We start from the raw sequence: 11,795 nt of genomic DNA, 5'->3' as shown, positions 1-11,795 counted from the left end.
CACGCCTGTCCATGCAGCCATGCTTGGACAGAGCGGGGAGAGCAGCAAGACAACCCCTCCTGGGGTACAGAACAGAACCATTATAAGCATACATAATTACAATTCACAATTACATGAGTTGTAAACATAATGTGATAGAGACTGCTTCCAATGAAGACACTGTAAAGAAAGAACAAGTTAGATCAGATTACAGGTTCAGCTGGTGGAGTTGGGGTTGGAGGAGGGAGTTAATTGCAAGCAGCAATGCGATGGAGAGACACTGAATAATGGGAATTTAAATAGGCCACAGGTGATAGGTGTCACGACTGGATTGGTACACGTCAGGAACAGCTGCCTGTCAGCTGATGGAAGCATGACTAACATGACCTGACTGAACTAACGCGAAGCTCGATATGTATCCCGTTTGCTCAGAGGTGCTGAGAAATCCTATTTGGTGTCAGAAAAGGAATGCCTGGCTGTAGTATGGGCTGTGGAGAAATGGCATCATTACCTAGAAGGCAGAGCTTTTGAGGTGATCACTGATCATGCATCCTTAGTCTAGTTTTTCCAACATCCAAAACCTCATCCAGACTGGAAAGATGGACAATCAGACTACAAGGATATCACTTTATCACTTTATTGTAAAGTATCGAAAGGGACAATGTAATGTAGTGCCAGATGCATTATCCAGGAGAGATGCAGGTGAAGCACCAGCAGTGTTGTTGCACACCCCAGCTAAGCGTAGTTCTACTTCTGTCACTTGTGATCTGCCATTGGACTTGTCACAAATTGCTGATGAACAGAAAAAAAAGACCCAGAGTGCCAAGAGAACGCACTACATTTCAAAAATGAGGTTTTATTTAGGAGTGTTCCAGGCTACAAAGAAGGCCAAAGATGTAAAATTGTAGTCCCTGCAAAATTGAAGGAAGTAATTTTAACCTATGCACATGACATTCCCCTGAGTGGTCACTTGGGTAAATTAAAAACTCTTATGCGACTGTTAGAATTTGCTTATTGGCCATCGATACGTACTGATGTATGGCAGCACTGCAAAAAGTGTGAGAAATGTCAACTGCATTAGCCCACGAACTTAAAACCTGCAGGCGGACTACAAAGTGTACCCATAGTTGAACCTGGATATATGCTGGGCATGGACATCATGGGACCATTTCCACGCAGCACCCGCCAGAATGAGTATCTTCTGGTGATAGTGGACTATTTCACTAAATGGGTAGAGGTTTTCCCCATGAGCGCTGCTGAAGCTACAACCATTGTGCGAATTCTAATAGAGGAGGCCTTCATCGTATCTGACAGAGGTACACAATTCATCTCAAAGCTCCTGGACCAGTTATGTAAGCAGTGACAAGTAACACAAAAACTCACCACCGCATACCATCCTCAGGTCAATCAGAATTTAAAAACCATGATTTCTACGTACGTCGAACAAAACCATCATACCTGGGATCAGTGGTTATGTGAGTTCAGATTTGCACTCAATACTGCTTGGCATGAAAGTACAGGGTATTCACCTGCTGAGATAGCACTAGGACAACAGCTGAAAGGTCCTGTGCATAGAGACTTACAGAATCCACCAGATCCAGACCAACCAGCTTACAGTACTCTAGAACAGTGGTTCCCAAAGTAGGGGTCGCGACCCCACGGTGGGTCGCGGGACCCCGGCGCAGGGGTCGCGAGATGATTTCGATATATGCTTTATATATTTTTGTTTCAATTAATTTAACTCTTTCGCATCGCACGTACGATCATTAATTTAACTCTTTCGCATCGCACGTACGATCACAGTCTAGGCTAGTACCTGGAGTGTACGACCACACCGGTCAGCGGATGACGTGAAATTCAAATGTGCTCCCGCGAGTTGGCTGGCGCTGAGCCAGAGACAAGTGCGCTCAGAGCTGTCATCACACTTGTCATTACTTTTCAGTGTTTTCAACCACATAATGTTTATTTTAGGTTTCAGACATATAAGTACTAGAAAAAACAATACATTTAGAGTTTGTAAAATACACACTGATGTCAAAGGAAGAGGCAATAATAATATTTTTCATTATAATTAGACACATTTTATTCATATCAGATACACATTGTGTAAGTAACTTTAAAGTTTACTCCATTATTCTCCCAGTTCACCAGCCACTTACTTTTATGTATTTCGGGAGAAGTGGATGAATTCACGTGTTGTAAATCCAACAGATCTAATTCTCTGAACTGCGTCTGCGGCACAAACTAAGATGGCGGCGCCCATCGCGCATACAGCTCAACTAACGCGATCGTTATAAAGGTGTTTAAACAACAAAACACTTCCACTTGCATATATTTGATAATCGGAATATCAGCTATTTCATGCCATATCTAACAAATTTGTTAATATTTTGAATAAAAAAGGAAAAATGACAAAAGCAGATCATTCATTCAGCTCTGTTGTTGCTGCGGTATGTCACGTGACAAGCAATGACGCGTCACCATGGAAAGCATAAAGTGACACATCTAGCGGATTAGCATGAGTGTGTGTGTGTGTGTGTCCGCGCACGGGTGTGAGCACGCGTGTGAGCAGCTCAGACTTACTCGACTGGTTCCTGATGGCAGAATAATGAACGAGTTCAACCCAACATAGCTGCACAGTTACTTTCCGAGAGAGAACAGGTGGATATCGAGCAGCTCATGCAGAATTGTAACACTGATTTTGCACGCAGAACAATAAAATATAACTTCGTGTGCTTTGACACTGGGCATAAAATCGATTTGCTGTACATTTCACGCGACGAGAGGTGTTTTTTTTGGGGGGGGGGGGGGGGTCGCGGGGCAGCAGCGCATTTATCATGGGGTCGCGGGCTAAAAAGTTTGGGAACCCCTGCTCTAGAACGTCAAAAATGTCTGTACGAGTCAATAAGAGAGAACGTAGAGAAGGCACAATCTAAACAAAGAAAGTACTATGGCCTCAAGAGAAGAGTTCAAAACTTCAGTGAGGAGGATTTGGTTTGGGTGCGAACACATCCTCTCTCTAGTGTAGATGATGCTTTTATGGTTAAGATTTCAGCTAAATGAAAAGGTCCAGCTAAGATTATGAAAAAGTTGGGACCAGTAAATTACAAGGTAACCATGTTGTCTGATCCTACTCAGGTAGACACGTATCATACCCAGAATTTAAAAAATTGTCATGGGTCAAATTTTTTGACCACAGGGGTGGTCTTGTCTATTTCCTTGTCTATTGCCTAAAGAGTTGACAAGCTGTAATACCAGTGTGTAATTGTTACAGGATATCAGCCTGGTAGCCAGAGAGCAAGTCAGTTTGTTTGGTAGAGGGAAACTTCATGGTGGAACTGCTGCTACCTGCTTACTTGTTGGAAATCCTAATTTGAGAACTTTTAGAGTTTATGCTCAAACAAAGGGCTTTCTTTGCAGAATTTATATATACCTTTATATATATATACCCTTGACGTTTGCTTTACTGTGTAAGTGTGTGAGCATAGTTTTGAAGCTGTGGATTACCATCCAGAGTGTAGCGAGGTTATGACGCATGGCCTTAAACTGCACACATTGACTCTACATTGACTCTTCACTCACTGGACTAGGGATTATAACATTTCATAGAAAAGAAAGGAAAAGAAAGAATATTTGTCTAATGAAGTGGTGTTACTTTTCAGTACTATTAAAATTTCTGTTGACCCCTTCACTGTAACATCTTTAAAAGAAAAGGAGGTGTTGCAAGTTGACAGAACTTAGAAAAACAAGTGCAATAAACATAATTTAGAATTTAGTTTTCTGAACTTAAATTGTGAAGTTGCCTTAACTAAGAATAAAGCTGATAGGACTTTATAATACAAGTGCAATGAACATAAGTTTAGTGGACCTGAATTGTGAAGTTGTCTTAACTATTAAAAGCTGAATAGACTAAAGTGCAATGAACAATATCAGTTTAACATTTAAAATGACAAGATGTCTTAACTGAGGATAAATCATCTGGATTTTATTTTTCCAATTAACTGATAGTTTAAACATACGGTGAGGTACTGCATAATCAAAACAGCATAAAATACAGAGTAGTGCTCTCCATGAATGACACTGTATTAAGCATAGAGTGCTGTACTGCATAAAACAAATGTACTGCACAAACATACAGTAATGTACATTAACAATACTGTATAAACAAAACAAGTGTCTAATAGTGTCATGATATTTTTATATTAAGTTACGTAAATTATCACTGCATAGAGTACCACATTAAGAAAAAAAACATTTAACTTCATGGTTTTTAAACAACCAGAATTTAACCAATAAATCATGAACAAAAACAAAAAAGGCACAGAACGTATTCCTTTCAGTTAGAACACTACACAGTTTTGTGGAGGAGTCTATTTTTCAGTCCATGCACCTTCACGGAACACTGATCACCTCAGAGGTCAATGAAAATCTTCTGAATTACCTAAATTGTGTAGCGTCGTTTTTTGGGATAATCAATATTAAGTGCAAAAATCAGTCCGACTAGTAGAGCCACAGCATGAGGGAGGTCTTTGACATCACTCAGGACAACCTGTTCCTCCAGTACCACGTAATAGTCAAAGGGATCATCTCCATCAGGCATTATGAGAATGCCCACATCCATTCCCACCATCACACTGTCTTCAATATCAGTTTCCTTACCCATGGGATTCTCTAATGTGCTCACCTGAAGACCCATCATTAAGGGAACACTTCAAGCATTGTGCATAAATTTATTTTTACCTAAATGATATTGTTAATTTATTTGAGAATTACTTTGTTAAACTCATGTTTTATTCAATTTATTCATTTTATTTAAAACCAAGCAGTCGTTTTATTTAAAATTGTTGGAAATATGTAAAGTTTTGAATGTGTAAACTACCAATGTCTATAAATGTTAATAATAAACAACAAAATTTAATATTTTCCTTACGTTCCTCTAACTGTAACAAAATTGAACCGAACTGTGTCTTAAACCCATGTACGTAGCAAACTGTGAATTATTTGAACCATTAAACCCCTACTTACACATACTGCTGCATTAACCATTGACATAGCATGTTATATAAAACTAACATTAAGATAGGGCAGCGGTGGCACAAACCTTAGATTGTTTGATGGTCTAATACATGTGTTAAGCACTGTATATATTTAAAAACTCAATCCACAATAAAAGGAATATCAACACATGTGCATCTAGATTATATTTTACATAGACCATTGTTTTATGCTCAGAATTGTACATAATTAATATTTTCATTTCCCCTAAGTCACTTGTTTTTAAAAAAAATAATCCTGGCCACTTAGCCTTCACCTCTTTCACAAGTGGCTCGTTTTCAACAATTTCTTTCTTTCATTTCTTTCCAGTCCACCTTTCTCTTCTTCATTTCCACAGCCATTGACTCTCTCTCCTCCTCAAGCACTGCTTCATTTTATCTTGTTGTACGTCTGGAAGAAAATTGGTTTCAGCCTTTTTTGCTTTCTTCAATTTCCATTTAGTTCCTAAGTCTGAGGAAGCAGAGTGACGATTAACTTGCAGTTCAACACATCCAGCTGCCCGGAGCTTCCTGCGGTAGTTCCCCATTTTGAATTTTAGACTATACTTCCAACAGTACCATCCTTTCTCAGACCCAGGCTCATTAAGCAAGGATGTGTCAGATTAAAACACTTTATACAAGCAAACCTTACCTATCCAGTGAACTGTAGCCTCTTAATCTGGACAGAAACAGGAAGATCAGGTGCAATTCTGCCAATAACAAAATAATAACAGAACTCACTCGTTAATAAAAATACTGCTTAAAATATTTATATACACAAGCAAACCTTACCTGTCCAGAATTACCGCCTGATGCAGGAACTTTTGCCGTTGCGGTCCCTTGTATCTTTCCTGCACCTACAACAATGCCCTATTCATCCTGTCCATGGTGAGTCCCTAACCTAAAACCTTAATAGTCTTCCCGAAAACCCCAATCCTTCCACCTGACTCTCCCTCATCCCATGCATACACACACTCTCACCCCTTCTCCTACTTCTGTCTTGACGCCATTACTCTTTTTCTATCATTTTCGGACCACGGCCAGCAGACTAACCAACCAGCCCCCAAGAAAACCTGCACTGATCAGAACTCGAACCCCGGTCCCCTCCTGCCTCACCTTTTATCAGGGTTAGGATTAGAATGCCCTCCTATGAGGGTTAAGGTTAGGGTGTGGGTGAGTTCAGGGCTAATTCCCACCCTTCATTCTAGGGTTAGAGTGCGGGTTGGTTCAGGGCCACCTCCTGCCCTCCCTGCCACTAGGGTTAAAATTAGAGTGCGGATCAGTTTAGGGCTATCTGTGCCTTCCAATGAACTTTGTGCCTTCCAATGAACTTTGTCCCCTTCTGTCTTGAACTTCACCCTAGGGAGCAACGGGATACCCTGGCCCACCTCCTCTATACACTCATTCATCATCTGCAGGTTTTCCGCCTGCCTTCTCAATAGGTCCCTATTAAAATTGACCTTCAGGATATATACCCAAGCCCCCGGGAACGTTGCACCAGCTGCTTCCAGCAGCCGCTGAATGGCCCTCTTCACGGAGGCCCGTGCTATCATCCCGATTATTAAGGTCTAATGCCATGACCACCTTCTTAACCCGGTCTGACACCGGGGTCCTGTGCTTGATAATATTCAGCGCCTGGGCCAAATTCCCTCCCGGGTAACAATGCACCTCTACTTCTCCATTTTCTCTGGGTACGAAACGTCCCACATTGGAGTCCCCCATAATCACCACGGACTTGCTGGGGGCCAAGCTCCAGTTGGTATATTTACTACCATGGTGGTCATGCTTCTGGTGCAAACTCTTGGCCATGGCCCGGGGGTCCCTTCCCCCTACCCTCTGCTCCTTTGGGGTCTCAGAGCCGTTTGAAGCCACTAACTCTTTATCCTTCCCTTTGCGGACCTCCCTTGTCTGGTTCCTCCTGATCCCCTGTGCTAACCTGTGCTAACCGGGGTCCAAAACCAGTACATCTCCTCCTGTAACTGCTCCCACTCGATTTCACATTCCTTCTCTTTCCGTTCCTGCTCCTGCACTCCCTGGACTTCTCTCCTTTCGGGAGTCCCTTTCCTACGCTTCCCCCTCGGAGGTTCCTCCACTGCCGACATGACTTGCCCCTCTTCCCCTCTCACTCAGACCTTGCTGGTCCCGGGTGACATTCGGGGCTGCCCACCCTGGAGTTGCCCCTACCGTGACCCTTCCCCTTCCCCCTCCTTCTCCTTCCCCCATGGTCCTTGTTCTGTTCCCTGCCCCTCCATGATCTTTTCTACCTCCACCGTTGCTAGGGTCAGGGTGGATTCGGTGACCGTCTTCAGGTCTTTGTGGGACCACCTCATCGTCACTTGCCACGCCTCCCTCCAACGCCTACCCGAAGAATCCTGTATCTCAACCCTGGCCCCCTCCAGGGCATCCTGATAGTGCCCATGCAAGATATCCACACCTGTGTGGAACCAATTTTTGGCATTACCAAAAATTAGCCATCTGGTAGTCATGGAGGGGGGAGCCATGTGGACGCCTTCTGAGAGGCTGTTCGCTATCCTCTCCAGGGCCTTCGGCCCCCGCTTCTGCTCCTCTGCCACCGGATCATGTGGTGATGATGAAACGCCTTAAGAAACCTATTCAGGCTCTTCACCAGCCTCCAAAATTCTAGATTCTCTGCCATCTCAATATAATATATACAACACAGAAAAACCTGTCCTGACAACCAACCGAAAATCCTCTAATTCCTCCCACACGCATCCCCAACCACACGAGACTATAATTAAATCCGCAGACCAGGAGAGGATAGACTTGTCCGGGCCACGCCTCCCCCCTAGGAGCCTTTCCAGGATCGGTCCGCTCTCGATATTCTAATCCTAGGAGAAACAAAGAAAGGTAATTAGACTGTCCAAGGTGGGGGAGGGGGGTCATGCACGTAAGCTCCATCAATGTTTGTGTAAACATGATCCAAAGTTTTGTCTCCTCTGTTGTCGCAGGAAACTCACTGATGGAATTTGGGGAGCACTGTCTTTAATTTGCAGTGATTAAAATCACCCGCAACAATAAAAATAGCCCCCAGGAGAGCAGTCTGTTATTTTCTAATGGTTGCAAGCTTGGCATTAGCATCCGGTGGAATATAGCCTGCGGTTATAATGGTGGAAGTGAACTCCCACGTCAAATAAAAAGGTCTACATCTAACTATTAGAAACTCTAGGTTAGCAGAGCAGTGTCTCCCAACAATGACAGTGTTCGTACACCAAGCTTTGTTAACATAAATGCACAATCCACCACCTCTTGTTTGCCAGAGTCATCTGTCGTTCTATCAGCCCGGAGCGTGTAGTGTCCGGCTAGCTCAATAGCATTATTGGGTACGTCGCTGTGTAGCCATGTTTCTGTGAAAACCATGAGATTGCAGTCCAAAAGTCTCTTACTGTGGGTGATGCGAAGTTGTAACTCTTTAGTTAAATGTATAATACGTATACAATGTATTCAATGTATTTTATAAAAAAAGACCATATATATTTTTAGACCCTGCTTTAAAGGTTCACCGTTTAAGTTTACAATTGTGACATTCAAAGTCATAACATTTTGATCTGAACAAAAGAATTACATCTGCTTAATATCATTGAAAAAATAAAGTGCTAAAAGGAAAACAATAAATTAATACAGATGTTGAACTTTTCCACTTGGATTTCACAGTTTTTTCAGTTTATATTTATGTTCCGTGTGGAATCTCTGAAACCACGACATGAGCACCGCCCCCAAACTGCACAAAACGCCCCCAAAATGAGAGAAAGCTGCAGCTGTTTTTTTTTTCAGCAGCAGGGACTGAGGGACTATGTTAGCAAAATATAGAGATAGCGTTAATAAAAACCCAGTCAAGAGCATTCAGAAGCTCAGACTGGGCAGAAGTTACCTTTTAACAGGACAATGACCCTAAACACACAGCAAAAGCTTATAGACAACTCTGTGAATGTCCTGAGTGGCCCAGCCAGAGCCTGTGATCGAACACAGTCAAATATTTCTGCAGAAACCTGAAAATGTGCATCTGCCCCCACCCAACATGACAGAGCATTAGAGGGTAAAGAGACAAGGAGAAGGATTGCAGATAATTGAAAAATGCTGATGTGCAAAGCTTTTTGCATCATACCCAAATAGACTTGAGGCTGTTATAGTATTTCAGCTAAATATTTAGTTATATTATGCAATGTGCTTATTTCATTTTTTATTATTATTATTATTTTAATACATTTACGAAGTTGTGACAATTATGCTTTTGCTTTGACATTGTTGAATGGAGTGTACATTGATGTGGAAAAAAAACTTTATTTAAAATAGTTTAACATAAGGCTGCTTCATAGCAAAATATGGAGAAAAAAAAAATAAAGGGGTGTGAATACTTTCGCAAGACTCTGAGTGTTACTATGGCAGAGTTATGTTGTCCTACAGAAAGATAAACAGTTGTTAATGTGAAGATTAATATTCAATATACTGATATTTGTTTATATATATACAGTCAGGTCCATAAATATTGGGACATCGACACAATTCTAATCTTTTTGGCTCTATACACCACCACAATGGATTTGAAATGAAACGAACAAGATGTGCTTCAACTGCAGACTTTCAGCTTTAATTTGAGGGTATTTACATTTTAAGGGACCAAAAGTAATGGGACAGATTAACAATCATAAATCAAACTTTCATTTTTTAATACTTGGTTGCAAATCCTTTGCAGTCAATTACAGCCTGAAGTCTGGAGATCAATTAGACATCAGCGTACGCTGGATTTCATCCCTGGTGATGCTCTACCAGGCCTCTACTGCAACTGTCTTCAGTTCCTGCTTGTTCTTGGGGCATTTTCCCTTCAGTTTTGTCTTCAGCAAGTGAAATGCATGCTCAATCAGATTTAGGTCAGGTGATTGACTTGGCCATTGCATAACATTCCACTTCTTTCCCTTAAAAATCTCTTTGGTTGCTTTCCAAACACCAAACTACCCGGAAGACCATGGAAAACAACTGTGGTGGATGATCGAAGAATTCTTTCCCTGGTGAAGAAACCCTTCACAACAGTTGGCCAGATCAAGAATACTCTCCAAGAGGTAGGTGTATGTGTGTGTCAAAGTCAACAATCAAGAGAAGACTTCACCATGTGAATACAGAGGGTTCACCACAAGATGTAAACCATTGGTGAGTCTCTAAAACAGGAAGGCCAGATTAGAGTTTGCCAAACAACATCTAAATAAGTCAATCAAGTCAATCACCTGACCTAAATCCGATTGAGCATGCATTTCACTTGCTGAAGACAAAACTGAAGGGAATATGCCCCAAGAACAAGCAGGAACTGAAGACAGTTGCAGTAGAGGCCTGGCAGAGCATCACCAGGGATGAAACCCAGCGTACGCTGATGTCTAATTGATCTCCAGACTTCAGGCTGTAATTGACTGCAAAGGATTTGCAACCAAGTATTAAAAAATTAAAGTTTGATTTATGATTGTTAATCTGTCCCATTACTTTTGGTCCCTTAAAAAGTGGCATGTACATATACAAACTGTTGTAATTCCTACACCGTTCACCTGATTTGGATGTAAATACCCTCAAATTAAAGCTGAAAGTCTGCAGTTGAAGCACATCTTGTTCGTTTCATTTCAAATCCATTGCGGTGGTGTATAGAGCCAAAAAGATTAGAATTCTGTCGAGATATATATATATATATATATATATATACAATTCTGGACAGTTAACGCTTTCCAGTTAACGCTTTCCCCACCAGCGTTTAATGGACCACGCCCATTAAATCCGACTGACAACTATATATGAGCATCATATTATGACACCAAACGAAGGATTTCAACATGTCTTCTCAAAAGCGACTGAAAAAGAAACATTTCTCAGCTGCAGAAATTGAAGTTTTATTATCACAAGTTCATTCAAAACGCCACATTTTATTTTCAAGCGTACTAGTGGCGTATGAGGTCCTGAAAAAGGAAGTTTGGAAGCATATTACAGATCCTATTACTGGCTCTCATAATAAAAGTTAAAAGAAATGTATGTAATTAATATATATAATATTTTTTTTTTCAAAATGCTGTGTAAATATGTACCCGATTAAGGTGAATTAAAATGCAGCCGTATTAATGAGCAAAACGTTCAGACGTTAAACGCACTATTTGCGCGTGGCTGGGAGCAGGTGTAGATTTCTTTCGTACCAACTAACATTTGGAAAATACAAACGTTTTAATGAATCCGAAAATTTACGCCAAAACCACTTTACACGCGATTTACACAAAAATTTGTTCTGCTAGTGTTTCATGAATGAGACCCAGTGTGTTTAAATTATCATACTTAAAAATATTATTAAATAAATGCAGCTTTATTGGCACAAACACCTCTCTATACCTATACCTCTAACCACCTAATAAAATTGTATTATTAACGAGATGTTTTGTTTCCAATTTTCAAATATTTCCTTTATTTTTAATGAAAAAAAAATGTTCTTTCTGATCTGATATGTGATGGGAAAAGGAGTAGCCTTGAACAAGTTTTGGTAAAGGGCGCCCTCGAACTCGTGTCACTCGTGTGAACATCTTTCATCATTTCTTCTGTCCGCTGCTCTACTGATATTATAGATGAATGGGCATCTTTTGCAGTTGCATTGGCGTTGGTGGACAAAGTTAAATAATATAAATAGTCTGCCAACAAATTATTTATTTATTACTTAAATATTTGTATTATTCAATATAATTAAAATAATCTGTACTGTATAAAGCACTATAAACATGAAGCTGAAGTCATTTGACTTGATAGGAA

This window comes from Carassius auratus, chromosome 5 (genome assembly GCF_003368295.1).
Source record: "Carassius auratus strain Wakin chromosome 5, ASM336829v1, whole genome shotgun sequence".
NCBI classification, from domain to species: Eukaryota; Metazoa; Chordata; class Actinopteri; order Cypriniformes; family Cyprinidae; genus Carassius; species Carassius auratus.
This window is presented reverse-complemented; position numbering follows the sequence as displayed.